This window comes from Monodon monoceros, unplaced genomic scaffold, assembly GCF_005190385.1.
Source record: "Monodon monoceros isolate NGI ecotype Baffin Bay Population unplaced genomic scaffold, NGI_Narwhal_1 Super_Scaffold_13, whole genome shotgun sequence".
Taxonomy (NCBI): domain Eukaryota; kingdom Metazoa; phylum Chordata; class Mammalia; order Artiodactyla; family Monodontidae; genus Monodon; species Monodon monoceros.
The window spans coordinates 22,803,594-22,818,389 of record NW_021703769.1 but is presented as its reverse complement, the minus strand read 5'-3'; the positions used below and the strand labels follow the sequence as shown (position 1 = coordinate 22,818,389).

Here is a 14,796-nt window from a genome sequence, read left to right as displayed (position 1 = left end):
CTCGGAAATGCTGACTCTGGCTCCCCTGTCTGTTCCCCAGCCTCTCCCTGACGTGGATACTGACCATTTCCCCTGGCTTGCTGCCTGCCTGAGAGCTAGAGGGGCTGTCTCAGGGACAGGGGGCCAGGCTTCACAAATGTCATACAGACAAGACGCAGATGTCCAGTATTCCTTCTGTGACCCCTCTTGTCTCTGGGATCCCTGGATTTCTCCGACCCTTCTTGGAGGGATTCCAGCATTGCTGTAGGGGGAAAAGAGGTAGAAAAGGGCAGGGGAATTTTTTCTTGCGGTGGGTGGGGTGTTCTTCATCGCCATGGCTCTTATCACCTGGACTAGAATCAAAGTCCCTTATATTTTTCCTATAAGGGCTTTTCTATTCATCATCTCATCAGATTTCCCCCATAATCCTGAGAGGTAAGGCAGGGAGGATAGAATTATCCCCATTTTGCGGATGGGTTAACTGAGGCTCAGAGAAGGTAAGTGACTTCTCCAAGGTCACACAGCTAATGAGTGGCAGAGCAGAGCTAGAAGATAGAAACCAGTGTCTGGAATCCTGACCTTTCTTCCTGTTGCTAATGGCTGTAAGGACAGCCCCCTTTCTGGCCCAGTCTGTGGGGGTCATGTCCCCAGTTCAAACTTTCCCAAGCTTCCTAAGGCCTGCAGAATAAAGCTTCATCACCAGTTCTGAATTTGATCATCCCCTAACCCAGCCCGAGCCTACTGCTCTTGCCAATCTCGGCTGACATAAGAGGATGGCCTTTATCTTCTGATCAGGTGGATGAGATTGGACATTTGTTGGGGAGGATCCCTCTGTGGAATGTTGGAGGCACATGTTTCAGCCTGCTGCCCAGGGAGCAGATGGGGAAACTGAGGCCAGGGGCAGCACAATCGTTGCATTCAGGGCAGCTACAGAGGCAAGGCTGGGAAAAGGCTTGGGCTTGGGCTGGCCTGATATAGTGGGCCCCTTTCCCAGAAAATCCACAACTTTGTTTCACTAAGTGGAACACAGTGTCCACTGAGTGTTTACATTTTGCTCCACTTCTGCCCCAGAGAAATTCTTCCAGGGGCACCCTGGCCTTTTGGCATCTGGGCCAAACCAGGGAGGAGCCCTGTGTTCCTAGGAGTGTTGGGGCTTGAAGCTCAGCACTTGCTACGTATAAATGGGGTTCAGGCAGGAATCAGTGGTGACGGTTGCACAGCTCTGTGAATAAAGTGGGGCACGCTCTCTACTTCCAGACCTCCCTGGATTGGGGGCAGCAAGAAACAAAGGCGCTGAGACTGGCTTCCTGGGCTTTATGGGGGCCGGGGGCAACTGTTTTGGCCTCTAGAACTCTTTGCTGACCAAGTTAGTTTCCCCATTTGTAAGTTGGGGACTAAGACTCAGACTAGGAAAGTAATTGGCGTCAGTTGCTGGCCCTGGATGCAAAGGGGGTGGGGCAGCTAGCAGTGGAGTGGGAGGCAGCATTATAAAACTAGAAGAGCAGACACTGCTTTCTTCATATGTGTGTCTCACATATGAAGAAAGGTCTCAGGTAAGGTCTGAATGAATGACCTGGGCAGGTCCCTTTCCCTCTCCAGGCCTCAGTTTCCCCCTCGGGATCCACTCTCCACAGTCCTTTGTATTCCTGCTCTTCTATGATCAGTGAGTTGAGATACATGGTTGCCAAGTTTTCCTGGGGGTCAGTTGCCTCATTTGTCAAACAGGGATGACAAAATCAGCCAATCCTACCCATCTCAAGGGTTACTGCTGCAAGGGTCAGAGAAGTGACCGTGTTGCTTTGGGCCACGTCAGGCTTTGGCAAATGGGGATTTGCTTTATCAAGGTGACATGCTCCCACGGGGCAGTGGAATGAGCTGGAGCTCCAGACTCAGACAGACTTGGGTGTAGTCTGTCCCTGCTCCACCACCTATGGTGTGAATTTGAATACTTCATTTCTCAATGCCTCAGTTTTACCATCTGTAAAATGGACACAATAATAATTCTTGCCTCAGAGGTTATGGAGGCCAAATGAGAGAAGGCAGGCAGCCTGCCTTTGACAGATTCAAGTGTTTAATAACGGATAGATTTTGCTATCAGTTTTTGGTGGCCATAATGATGATGATCACTGACCTTTAGAGACTGGGATTCCCTGGGGGCCAGCTGGGCTAGTGGTGGCAATGTTATTGTTATGAATAATCTCTTATATCTCTTTGGCCCTTTACAAAGCATGTTCACACGCATCGCTGTGTGTGGCTTTCAGAGCATTCCTTAAGAAGGCGTCACCATCTCCATTTTATTTATTTAAAATTTTATTTATTTTTGGCTCCGTTGGGTCTTCGTTGATGCGTGCGGGCTTTCTCTAGTTGTGGTGAGCGGGGGCTTCTCATGGCAGTGGCTTCTCTTGTTGCGGAGCACGGGCTCTAGGTGCGCGGGCTTCAGTAGTTGTGGCTTGTGGGCTCCAGAGCGCAGGCTCAGTAGTTGTGGAGCACGGGCTTAGCTGCTCTGCGGCATGTGGGATCTTCCCGGACCAGGGCTCGGACCTGTGTCCCCTGCATTGGCAGGCGGATTCTTTAACCACTGTGCCACCAGGGAAGTCCACCATCTCCATTTTATAAGTGCAGTTGTGAGTCTTAGGAGAAGTGGCGTGCCCCTGATTTTAGCTCAGGTCTTCACGCTTTGGGAGCTCAACTCCTGGCCAAATGTGTTACGGGGATCAGCTCTGGGTCTGGCAGCACCGACGGGGAAGTGGGGGATGATTGTTACTGACCCTCATTTTTACCCCATAAGTTTTGGAGAGTGAGGGAGCAAGTGACTGAATTAAATGACAGAGTGGCTGGTTTGGTGGCCTTGCCAAGTCACAGAAACACACACACACAGGTCTTTTATTTTGGCTGCACCGCGCACGCGGGATCTTAGTTCTCCGACCAAGGATCGGACCTGCACCCCCTGCAGTGGAAGTGCAGAGTCTTAACCACTGGACCGCCAGGGAAGTTACCCCCCACCCCCCACAGGTCTTTAAGTCCATGCATTCAGGGTGATTGGGGGCAACCTGTCTCTCACTTTGGGGCCCAGGATTTCTGAAGCTGTGGGCCAACAGTGTCCCTGCTTGTTCAATGCAGCCTGCCTGGATCCTGAGCCTCTTCCGTTTCTCGCTTCTGTTTCCGGCTCCCCACCCCCACCCTCAGGGCTGGGGCCTAGAAGTGGATTCTGCCTCCAGTCAATCCGCCACTGAGTCTTGATTTAGTCAACCAGTGTGCACTGAGTTCCTGCCGTACACCAGGCACTGCCCAATGTGCTGGGACACAGAGGCGAACGGAGCAGGTATACACGTGATCTGTATTGAATGGCAGAACTTCGTAGCAGTCTCTGGCAGTTTCCAAGCAGTGGTGAGGAAGGTGTCTCTCGGCTCCCCCGTGAGATGCATGATTTTGAATTTGGGAAAATGTGCTGTGGGAGGAAGCAGGTTCTGGAAGCCCTGGGCTGAGGGGTTCCCCCTCTGCCATGGCCTTGCTGTGTGACCTTGGTCCGGTCCCTGCCTCTTTCTGGGCCTCCTCCTCCCTGTCTTCCAAGGGAGGGGATTGGTTGAGATACGAAAACGGTCTCTGACGTTTGTAGGGCACCTGCTTGGCCCATGTGTCCCAGGCTCACAAAAGCCCAGACTGATGCCAGCGTCCCTTCCTGCCAAGCGGTTGGCTTCTGGATCTTGCAGGCCTTGGGAGTGGTCTCTGAACTGGGTTCTGAGCACTTGGGAAAAGTTGATAGAGTCATCAGCCCCCCAAATAGTCTGGCCTGTGGGCCCCGTGTCCCCGGCTGGCACTAGTGCTGACAGAACAGGTTCCGGCAAGGCAGCCCCTGACACAGAAGTCCTGTCCAGCAGGGGCCCTGAATACTGGTGGGTTTAACCTCTTATGCTTTCCTTTGGGCAGGAGGTGGTGAGAGGTGGGGTGGAGGTGGGGTGAGAGCAAAGCTTAAAGGCTCCCTGAAACATGGAGTTGACCTAGCACCTCCAAGGGAAGGGTGGCGAGATTGGAGACTGAGAGGGCAGGTTTTCCCAAGTCCACACCGAGTGTCAGTGCTGCAGAGCTACCTAGGAACGCCGATCTCCTGCCCCCCTCCTCCAACAGTCACATCTTGTGCTCAGCTATTTCCTGGGTCTTGGTTACTGAGGTTGGGGGAGGGCAAGGGGTAGAGCATGTGTGTCCCCAACAGAGCAGAGGGGGCAGGACTTCATCCTGGTGGCTGTGGTTGGGAGGGGAGAAGTGTTTGTGTGTCATTTTTGTCATATTTCCCTGCCTCCTGTCATGTCTCCCAGATAAGTTCCTGGGTCTCTTGCCCTGGTGGCACTGACAGCTGACATGTTGAGAGTCCAGAGGGGGAGGGGAAGCAGAGGGCAGGCCCTTGTTTGGCCACAGGAGGCCTGGCAAGTCCCAGCTGTGCCTGATTCCGGGTGACGGAGCCGTTCAGCACTGAGCGCCCACACTGGCCCTGGGGCAGTGCCTGTGTGGCCTGGCTGGCAGGCCAAGAGGCCTCTGTGTCCTCCCTGCCCCTTAGCTCCTGGCGTCTGCAGCCTAGTCACACCCCTGTAGCTCTGGGCTCTGCCCCTTGGCCTGGGCACAGGCACTGGTTTGGCAGGTTTTGCTGCACCCATGAACAGTGGGAGGGTTGCAAGTTGGAGCAGGGCCGGCCGGAGGAAGCAGTGCTGCCCTGTCCTTGCCTCCCTCCCCACCCACAAGGCCAGCCTCACCTCTGCCTCCTTTGCCATCTTTCTCAAGGGAGGCTGCACGGGGAACTGGAAAGCAGAAGCTGCTCAGACTCCTAGTTCTTTTTTTTTTTTTTAATTTATTCATTTATTTATTTATTTTTGGCTGCATTGGGTCTTCGTTGCTGCGCGTGGGCTTTTCTCTAGTTGCAGAGAGCGGGGGCTACTCTTCGTTGCGGTGCGCGGGCTTCTCGTTGCGGTGGCTTCTCTTGTTGCGGAGCACGGGCTCTAGGCGCACGGGCTCTAGGCGCTTCAGTAGTTGTGGCTTGTGGGCTCTAGAACTCAGGCTCAGTAGCTGTGGCGCATGGGCTTAGTTGCCCCGCGGCATGTGGGATCTTCCCGGACCAGAGCTCGAACCCGTGTCCGCTGCATTGGCAGGCGGATTCTCAGCCACTGCGCCACCAGGGAAGCCCTAGACTCCTAGTTCTGACTCTATCACTTACTCAGCATGTCACATCTCTTTCCCTTCTTGGACCTTAATGTCTTCATCTGTACAACAGAGTTTTCAGCTCAGTAATCCTCAAACAGCCACATACTATGATTCTAGTTCAAGCCCTGCCATGTTCTTTCCATCCTTAAGCAGGTCATAGCACACTGAGTGCCTCAGGTCCTGAGTGGGTAGAATGAGGGCCACAACCCTTGTCTGTTTCCTGGGGAAGGTGATAGGATCAGCCAGCATCCTAGCAAGTAGCCCGTCTCCATCTGTAGTCTGGCCTGCCCTTATCTGGCTCAAGCAGAGGGAGACAATGTACCTGGACTGGGGGCTTACTCCAGGGCGCCCACCACCCCGCCATCCTGAGCCCATAATTGCCTGGGAACCAGGCTTTCAGAGCTTCTCCATGAAGAGATTGGGGGAGAACCTAGGAGGAAGGCCTTAGCACTTGCTGCCTCCTCTTCCTCCTGACTTTTACATCAACTGGGGGTCCAGTTCAGGGGAAAGAGAGAAGGCAGGAAAAGTCCACCGCTGCTGCAGCCCCGCTCTGTGACACTGGGTACATTGCATCCTCTCGCTGGTCCACATCTATACAGATCATTATATCCTCAGAAAATTCAAATTATGACAATGTATAGGTCAGAAGAAGGAATAGGAGTTAAAGAGGACATTTCCAGCCTGGGAAGGGAGTAGAGAGAGAGAAGGAAAAGAGGATTAACATTTACAGTGCCAGTTACTTTGCATATATTACATACATTATCTATATTCTCAAGTCTCCTTTGCAAGTGCCAGGCAGAGTGGTCTTCGTAAAATACACATCAGACCATGTCACTCAGTGTCTTTCCTCTGCTCCTAGAATAAACTCTGAACTCCTTACCATGGCTACAGGGCCCTGAATGAGCCCGTCTCTGCTTCCCCTCTCCAGTCATGTATCTCCTCATTGGTCATTTATTTCTTCCGTTGATTTAACAAATTTTTCCCCACCTCAGGACCTTTACATGTGCTGTTCTTTCTGCTTTGAATTCTCTTTCCCTGGCTCTTTGCAGTCTAGGATCCTTCTTATCCTTTACAACTCAGCTTAGTTAGACATCTTCCTTGCCGGCCCCACTTCACTGCTCTCTACCTCCGCCTCGATTCCTCACAATGCTTACCACAATTTGTAACCATTTGTCTTTTATTTTTAACAGCACATTCGCTCCACATTGCATGGCACCTAGTAGATATTCAGTAAGTATTTGTTGGATGAATGAATGAATGAGTTGTAGGGGAATGAGATGCTAGTTAAGTGCCTGGCTCAGGGCATGGCTCTTAGTAGGTGCTCAGTAAATGGCAGGTTTTAGTGAGAACCAACGTGGCTGGGATGGTAAATACCAGTTTATTGTGGCTAGAGCACGCATGCATGGGGCCAGGGGATGCAGTGGGAAATTAAGGTTGAAAAGGTGAGCTGGGGGCCTTCTCTGGCTGTCCAGTGGTTAAGACTCAGTGCTTCCAATGTAGGGGGCACGGGTTCGATCCCTGGTCGGGGAACTAAGATCCCACGTGCCGCTCAGCATGGCCAAAAAAAAAAGAAAAGATAAGCTGGTACCAGATCCTGGTGATTCCTTGATGCTAGGCCAAAGAGTTTGGACTTCCTGAAAGACATTGCTGGGAGTCACAGCTGGGCCATTTATGGGAACTGTAGAGCTCTACTTCTGAGCTGGGGGCTCAGACTCTTTATACTTGAAGAGGTCGTGCTGTGCGGTTGGGGGAAAGTAGGGTTGGAGGCAACCCCAGAGGAACAGGCTGGGCCCTCTCCAGAGGCTCTCTGAGGCAGGCTATTCCCAAAGCCCAGAAAGAAAGAGCACTGCCGGGAACAAGCTGTGTTTTCTGATACCATGTTGCCACTGCACTGTTCCCGGGGTCGCAGAGGACTGGGGCCACCTAAGAGTCTGATGCTAGGACTGCTATTCTGGCTCATCGCCTTAACAACCATGTGACTTCTGCCAGCTTCATTCACATCTCTGATCCCATTTCTTCAGCTGTAAACAGGCTGCGTTAAGTACCTGCCTCATAGGGTCTTGGAGAGGATAAACGAAATGGTGCCTGCACAGGGCTTAGCAGAGAGCTAAAGGTGAGCTGTTATCTCCATCCAACAGTGGGGGCTTCAGAAAGGGCATTCCAGGCAAAGGGAACCACAAGTGCAAACAAAAAAATGCACAGGCATGAAACAGGAGGGTGCTTTGGAGTGGTGGGAGTTTGCTGCGCGCGCTGGGGATGGCGAGAAAAGAAAAGTGAACCACAGGCCGGCCCAGGTCCTGCAGCGCATGTGTACTGGGCTAGGAGCTGGAACTTGTCTGGAGGGTGATGAGGGCCACTGCAGGGTGTTAAATTGGGAATGGTGTGATGTGATTTCTGGTGGCGGGAGGATGGGTTGGAAGGGCAAGGCTGAGGCCTGGAGGCCAGTGGGCAAGCTGTTGGCGTGGCCCTCACCACTGTTGGCAAGCGGCAGTGGTGGGAAGTGATGGGCCTAAACTCGGGCATGTGGAAGGACAAGAGGGAACAGATGAGAGATTGGGTGACAAGGGTGAGAGGGTGCAGCACAGGGCCTGATGGGTACGGGGCTGGGTGGGAAGAGCAGCCGTGTCCTGGATGGTAGCAGGCTTTCTTTCTTTCTTTTCTTTTTTTTTTGTGGGATCTTAGTTCCCCGACCAGGGATTGAACCTGCACCTTCGGCAGTGAAAACACAGAATCCTAACCACTGGACCACCAGGGAATTCCCTTTTCTATCTTTTTTTTCTCTTTTTTTTTAGGGTTTCTTGCTAGGCGCCTGAGGGATCGTAGAGCTGAAAGCACGACCAGTGCATGTGGGTTTGGATGTCAATAGTTTGGCTTTTCTGGGAATTGAGAAGCTTCCTAAAAAACCTTTTTTTTTTGTTTTGACTCTCGGTGTGGAAAATCTTTCTAAAATCTGAATGATTGACTCCTCCCTGAGTGACAAGAGAGCCTTCTGTGGGGATGCCGCGCACACCTCGTCCCTGCTGGGCTAGGGACTGGGCAAGGGAAGGGGTGCTGGCTTGGCCTGTAGGTGGTCAAAGCTGGGGGTTTTATCTGGAAGTGGTTTTTCAGCGTCCATCAGTTTTCTTGTGATTTTCTTCCTTCTTCTCAAAGTGTGTACAAAGAGGTAATTCCGGGGAGTAGAATGATTTATGTATTCCAAGGCTCTGGACCAGGGGCCAGGCAAACTTTCAAAAGTGGTATAAGGGGGACTTCCCTGGCGGTCCAGTGGTTAGGACTCTGCGCTTCCACTGCAGGGGGCACGGGTTCAATCCCTGGTCAGGGAACTAAGATTTCGCAAGCCATGCGGTGTGGCCAAAACAAACCGAAACAAAACTAAAAAATAAAACCCCAAAGTGGTGTAAGGTAAGCTCCTGCCTATGCCCTGCCCTCAGTAATTTTTCTGGTGAGTGTGGACTGGGAGCTGTCGTTCCAAAGAACCATAGGTCTTAGATTTTACATTTTACAGATGGAGGAAATGAGGCCCCAAGGGGAAGTGGATGAGACTTGCTCAGGTCCAGTTGTGAATGAATGCCGGAGCTGGGCCTGGACCAGGCGCCACCCTTCCAGCTCCAGGCTCTCCTGTGGCTCTGCAGCTGGCACGGCCTCTCAGAGGAGTATGGGGCTGATGAGCTGAGGAACATCCACACAGGGCCCCAGCCCAACTCAGGGGCACACACCTGGTGAGAGAGGACCCCCGCAGACAGGGCAGGACTCAGCTATTGTCCTAAGTCCCCAACTAAGAGGCCCATCCCTACTCCTCCTCCTGATCTGAAATGGGTCCAGAGGCCTGGCTGGAGGTCGGAGGCTAAAACCAGAAGGATTGGGTTGGTTCCCTCCTTATGAGAAAAGGAGCGGAGAGCCCAGTCTGAATGGGGTGGAATACAGTCTGCATCCTACTTCAGCTGATTGCTGTGCTGAGCAGAGGCCTTTGTCTGCGTTGCCAGGGGAACCAAAGCTTCTGCCTCCTTCCGGGGCTGTGATTGGCTCCTGGTAGAGCTTGAGCTTTGGTGAATGGAGGGGCTTCCCTCCTGCCTACGTCTTCCATGGAGGTGAGAGACTAGAGCGAGGCTGCGGTCCCTGTGGAAGCACCGCATAGGTTTTTGTGCTCTGCTCCTTCAGGTCTAGCGGCGATGGGTCCCCTTGCTCGTTCACTCTTTCATTTATCCCAGGCAGCATCCGCTCCAGGCCCTTCATTCTTCCAGGTCTAGGAAAACTAACCTATGAGTCAGAGGACCTGGCAGAGCCACAGACTCACTCTTGGCCTTGGGCGGTTCCCTTCACCTCCCTGTGCCTCAGTTTCCCTACTTGTAAAAACAAAGGCATTGAGCTAAACTTTCCGGTCCTTCCAGCTCCGACTTCCCTGACCACACAGCTCATATCTTCTCCTTTTTGACTTCCCATCCTCCCGTCTGGCCTCTTGTTGAGCTCTGATCATGTTCTTTTTTGTAGGTGCCCATGCAATATACAGGGCAGAATAGGGAGTTGCAACCAGCTCTTAGCATTGTTTCTTTTTTTTTTTTTTTCCCTAGGAAAATTTTGTTCCCTGAAGGCTCTCCTAGAAGCCCCAAATCCTGCAGCGCCTCTTGTCTCATCCCTTTCACTTGGACCCAGGCTCGGGGTAATATGCCAAGGAGTAGCTAACGATGGATGCCCATCTCTGCTCAGGGCGGGGCGGAGCATCAGGCAGGGCAGAGCGGGCTGGGGCAGGTGGGGATGGTTGGAAGAACCCTGGGGCTCAGCACTCCTGGGTTCCAGGCCTAACTCAGCTACATGCTGGCTGGGTGACGTTGGTCCGGTTGCTCAGCTTCAGTTTCTGCATCTGGGACACAGGAGTGATAATGCCACCCTTGGGGTTTTGCAAAGGTTGAACGTGATGACCTGCCTGCCCTACAGGAGGCACCGAGTCCCCTTCCCTGGTCTCTCCCCTAAAAAAGGTAGGGAGCTGGGGAAAGTCCAGACTGAGGAGGGCTGGGGGTGGCAGGGCCTGTGGTGCCACGTGGCAGACTGTAGCCGCTGGTCTTTCCTGGCAGGGCCAAAAAGCAGGGAGCAAAGCGTTGCCTTGGGCGGCTGATGTCTGAGTGGGGGAGGCTGCGTGTCAGAGCTAATGTTTGAATAACACTTTTAAGATCCTCCAGGGACCTCAGATAAGGATTTTTCAGATGAGCTGAAAATGGAGCAAAGTAATAAGTCTGAGCTCACTGGCAGGAAAGGGGGCAGTCTAATTGGTGCTGGACTTGTATCGCCCAGCCATGCTCATTACCACAGGCTGACTGGGAGAGTGGCCCCTGCATCTGGACTGTGGGCTACAGTAAGGAAGGTCAGTTTTCTCAGAACGAGGGCATAATGGGTAACTCGGCCCTGCTTCTTGTTGACTCACTAGATTGATGGTCAGGGGTGGCTTCTTAGGTCATTGGTCTTCAGAGGCTGGTTTAGCGTTTAGCTCTATGACCCAGCCTCGCTCCACCACTGGGCTGTGGGAGCTGCCGCCTGGGCTGGGCCGCCGCCTGCTCTGGGTGTGGTGGGAGGCTGGGATGGGACAGTGAAGCGGGATATGTGCGCTGCTGGGGGCCCTTCCCTCCTCTGCTCAGGTCTGCCGGGCTCTGTGATGAGGTGGGTGGACAGAGGAAGGGGCTTCTCAGGCAAAGAAAGCAGGCTGGTGGTGTGACTCTGGGCATGCTGGGTGTCTGCTTACGCCAAGGAGGCGCAACATCTACAGGATGGGTCTCAAAGAGGCTGAGGAAAGGCCCAAGAAGTGAGTGTGTGTGTGTGTGTGCAAGTGCACCCGTGTATGTGCTTGTGTAGAATGTGGTCCCCACGGAAACAGGTGGCAGAATTGGTGTGTGGTTGTGGACCAGGAGTGCCTTGTCCTGAAGACAAAGAAACTCCTGACCGGGCTCTTCTACCTGAAGCCTCCTCTGCTTTGCTGGGCCTGGGCTGGGAGTGATTGGCTGTGGGGCAGCGCGTCACTGCTTCTCCTGGGTGCCTGGTTTCCACTGGAAGTCCTGCTCCTGGGACACGGGCCACTCTGAGACTCCTCAGTGGGGAACATGTGCGGGTCGATGACTGATTCTTCCTGGTGCCTGGGTTGCCTTGTGAATGCTGTTGGGGTCATAGGGACGAGCATCTGGTCACCAGCACCTCCCAGGTGCCTCCCGGTGATCCCCACTTCCTTCTCTTCCCTCATCTCCGTGACACCACGCCCTTCTTTCCAGCTTCCCCACTACCTCCCTGGCCAGCTCGAATTTGCCTGTTCCCCCTCCTCTCCTTGACTGCTCAGTGTGTGGCGTCCTCAGGGCTCCATTGCAGTTTTTTGTTTTTTAATAATCCCTTTTTTTAAAAAAATGAGCAAAGTAATAACAGTACAGAGATTTTGGGAAACAGGAAGAGGAAAAAAGTGACTCCTGAGTATTGCGGAGAGTTTGGTTTCCTTCCAGCTCTTTTTTTACGCAGTCATCGTCCTCCCCAGTTCATCTTCAGGGCTGTCCTGTGGTTTTCACTTAACGGCGGATGCGGAACCGCCTTCGGTGTCATTACCGAGGATTCCGTTAAATACGTGATCCATTCACCCCTTTTCCTGTTGATGGATAGTCAGGTTGTTTCCAGTTTGTTCTCTTGTAAATAACATGGCAATGAACATTGCCTAAAAGTGTTTTTTCTTCATTTCAGATGATGTCTCTGAGGGTGGGGTCCCAGAAGGGGAATTCTGGGTCAAAGGCTGTGGATGCCTTTCAGGCGCTCAGTAAATCTTGCCCAACTGCTGTGCCACTTTACAGCCCCAGCGTCCAGGGTGATGGGACAGGAATCGCTTTGGATTCCTTTCAGGTCTGAAGAGCGTGTTCCTGGTGTCCAGCCCCTCATTCACTCTACGATGGGGGCAGAATAGGGCTGTGGAGTGAGGCTGCCTAGGTTCAGACCATGCTCCCCGCTTGACCTGCTTGACTCTGTTTCCTCGGCTGTAAAATGGGCATGATGGGAGTGACCGCCTCGCAAGGTCATCGTGGGGCCTTTTCAATCCGTGTAAAGTGTGGAAGCACACAGCCTGGCACTTGATAGATGCGGAGCCAGGGTGACAGTGGCTCAGAGAGAGGAAGCTACCTAGTGACTCAGACTGAGCTGAGGCCAGCACTCAGGCTTCTGCTTTCCGGTAAGTCTCTCTCCCTGAAGCCAGCCTACCCCTGCAGATGGTCTGCCTTATGGGGATGTGTCCCTTTGTTGGAGGATGTGGTCGAGGGGCTGAGTCTGAGCGTATCTGTAAGGTAGTGTCTCCCTTTCCTCCCAGAACCATCCGTTTTTCTGGAATGCTGTTTCCACCAAAGGTGTCTCTCTGGCCTATTCCCTAGAGGTGATTCAGGGTATGTTCTGGCCCTAGGAATCTCCCTGGCTGGCCCATGAGGAGAAAATTTCATGGAGGGTTTCAATCCTGGAGGGCTCCAAGGCTATATTAATTTTCTTTTTTTTTTTTTAAGGTTTTTTGTTTTTTTTTTAATGTGGACCGTTTTTACAGTCTTTATTGAATTTGTTACAACATTGCTTCTGTTTTATGTTTTGGTTTTTTGGCCACAAGGCGTGTGGGATCTTAGCTCCCCAACCGGGGGTCCAACCCATATGCCCTGCATTGGAAGGCAAAGTCTTACCCATTGGACCGCCAGGGAAGTCCCAAGGCTGTATTAATTTTCTATTGCTGTTGTAACAAATTGCCAGGGAAGCAATGGCTTAAAACAACCTGAATTTATTACCTTATAGTTCTGGAGGTCAGAAGTCTGAAAGTGGACCTTATGGGGCTAAAATCAAGGTGTCGACAGGGTTGTGTTCTTTGTAGAGGCTCCGGGGTGAATCCGTACCTTGCCCTTTCCAGCTTCTAGAGGCCACCCACATTCCTTGGCTTGTGGCCCCCTTCTAGTAATGGCATCATTCCAACCTCTGCTTCCATTGTCACACCTTCTCTGACACTCCATCGCTTCCCTCTTTTACTTATAAGGACCCTGTGGTTGCATTGGACCCACTTGGATAATCCAGGATAATCTACCCATCCCCAAATTATTAACCTAATCACATGTACAAAGTCCCTTCTGCTATCTGAAGTAATATATTCACAGATTCTAGGGATTAAGATGTGGTCATCATTGCGGGGGCCATTATTCTGCCTACCACAGTGGCCAATTCTGGAGGCATCTCTGGATTAGTGGACCCCCAGGTACTGCTGGAATTGTACCACCAACCTCCACGATGGAGGAAAGGTCAGGGGAACCCAGATCTAATTATGGTGCAGTTGGGGAGGGGCCTAAGAGACCGTATCACCAGGTTCTCTGTGGTGGAGGCCCCTGAGGGGAGGCAACGTACCCTGCTGCAATGTGACAAAGGTGTTCCACAATGTAAGCATCAGAGAATGTAGTCCCTGGCCTTCACTAATAGGTGTGGGCCTGCTGTGAGGCACAGGAAGCCAAGCAGCCCCGTCCAAAAAGCGCCATCACTGCCATGTGTCTATGTGTTTGTGTGTGTGGTTGGTCACTCATCTGCGTCTCTGCAGCAATACTCTTGGGAGGGACCAAGGAACAGCTCTTTAAAAAAGCCCTTTCTGTTCTTGTTCTAAGCAAAATAATTACACAAGCGACTAATTTTATCCCTGATCCCGTAATTACTTTATTCTGTAATTGGTGAGAGGACTCCGAGCTGTGCCTATAGTGCCACTTTCGCTGGCCAAGCTGGCCTGGTCCGCCAGCACGGAACCCCGCCTTGCTTCTGCCCTTCCATGATGCCAGGGTTGCTGCTCTAGTTCCACTCTGGCTGAAGCCAGCTATACTTTGGTATTTGGGGTCTAAAAGACCATCCTCCCTTTCCCCCAAATCCACACACAAACACAGCTGCCTGGAGAGTAAGAGCTCGTGATTATGGAATTAAGTCCATAGGAGTCAGGAGATCTGGGCTCTCATTCAACGTTCTCATTAACTTGCTCCATGACCTTGAGCTAGTCATTTCCCTCTGGATCTCAATTTACCTGTAAAATGGGGCCCTTGCCAGCTTTAACATTCCATGATTCCATGAGGGGAGCTGAGAGAGCAAGAGCTTTGAGATGGAGGTACCTTCTTGCTATCTGCTGGCAACATGCTCCAATCATAGCATTAAAGATCGCAGTACTAACAAGAGACATCATTTATTGAACAAGCACTGTACCAGATCCTTTCTTTTTTTTTTTTTTTTTGCGGTACACGGGCCTCTCACTGTTGTGGCCTCTCCCGTTGCGGAGCACAGGCTTCGGACGCGCAGGCTCAGCGGCCATGGCTCACGGGCCCGGCCACTCTGCGGCATGTGGGGTCTTCCCGCACCAGGGCACGAACCCGTGTCCCCTGCATCGGCAGGCGGACTCTCAACCACTGCGCCACCAGGGAAGCCCCAGGTCCTTTCTTAATATTTTTTCTCATTCTATATTCAAATGACTGTATGAGGGAGGCTTTACAGAAGAGGAAATGGAAGCAATGATTGTATAGGGACTTACCCACCAGGAAGTGGCAGAGCTAGGACTGTAAGCTCTGCTCTTAGCTGCTGCCCTCCCATTCAGCTGGGAAGTGGTGGAGCGGGGCTTTGCACCCA

General features: G+C 52.3%; 1 protein-coding gene across 11 annotated transcripts in view; it reads left to right on the top strand.

Moving 5' to 3' along the window:
* The window catches only part of LOC114894041 (band 4.1-like protein 1), a 127,762-nt gene that overhangs the window by 22,435 nt on the left and 90,531 nt on the right, over window positions 1-14,796 (top strand). The window contains exons 1-2 of one of the 11 annotated variants that reach the window (XM_029220208.1): window positions 3,344-3,366; window positions 6,360-6,399. The exons of 8 other annotated variants lie outside the window; for them this stretch is intronic. The gene's annotated coding sequence lies outside the window, so the exon portion shown is untranslated. Of the gene's footprint in view, window positions 1-3,343; window positions 3,367-6,359; window positions 6,400-9,737; window positions 9,827-14,796 lie in introns of those variants that run through there. 2 more of the 11 variants (XM_029220207.1, XM_029220206.1) reach the window with 2 other exon arrangements.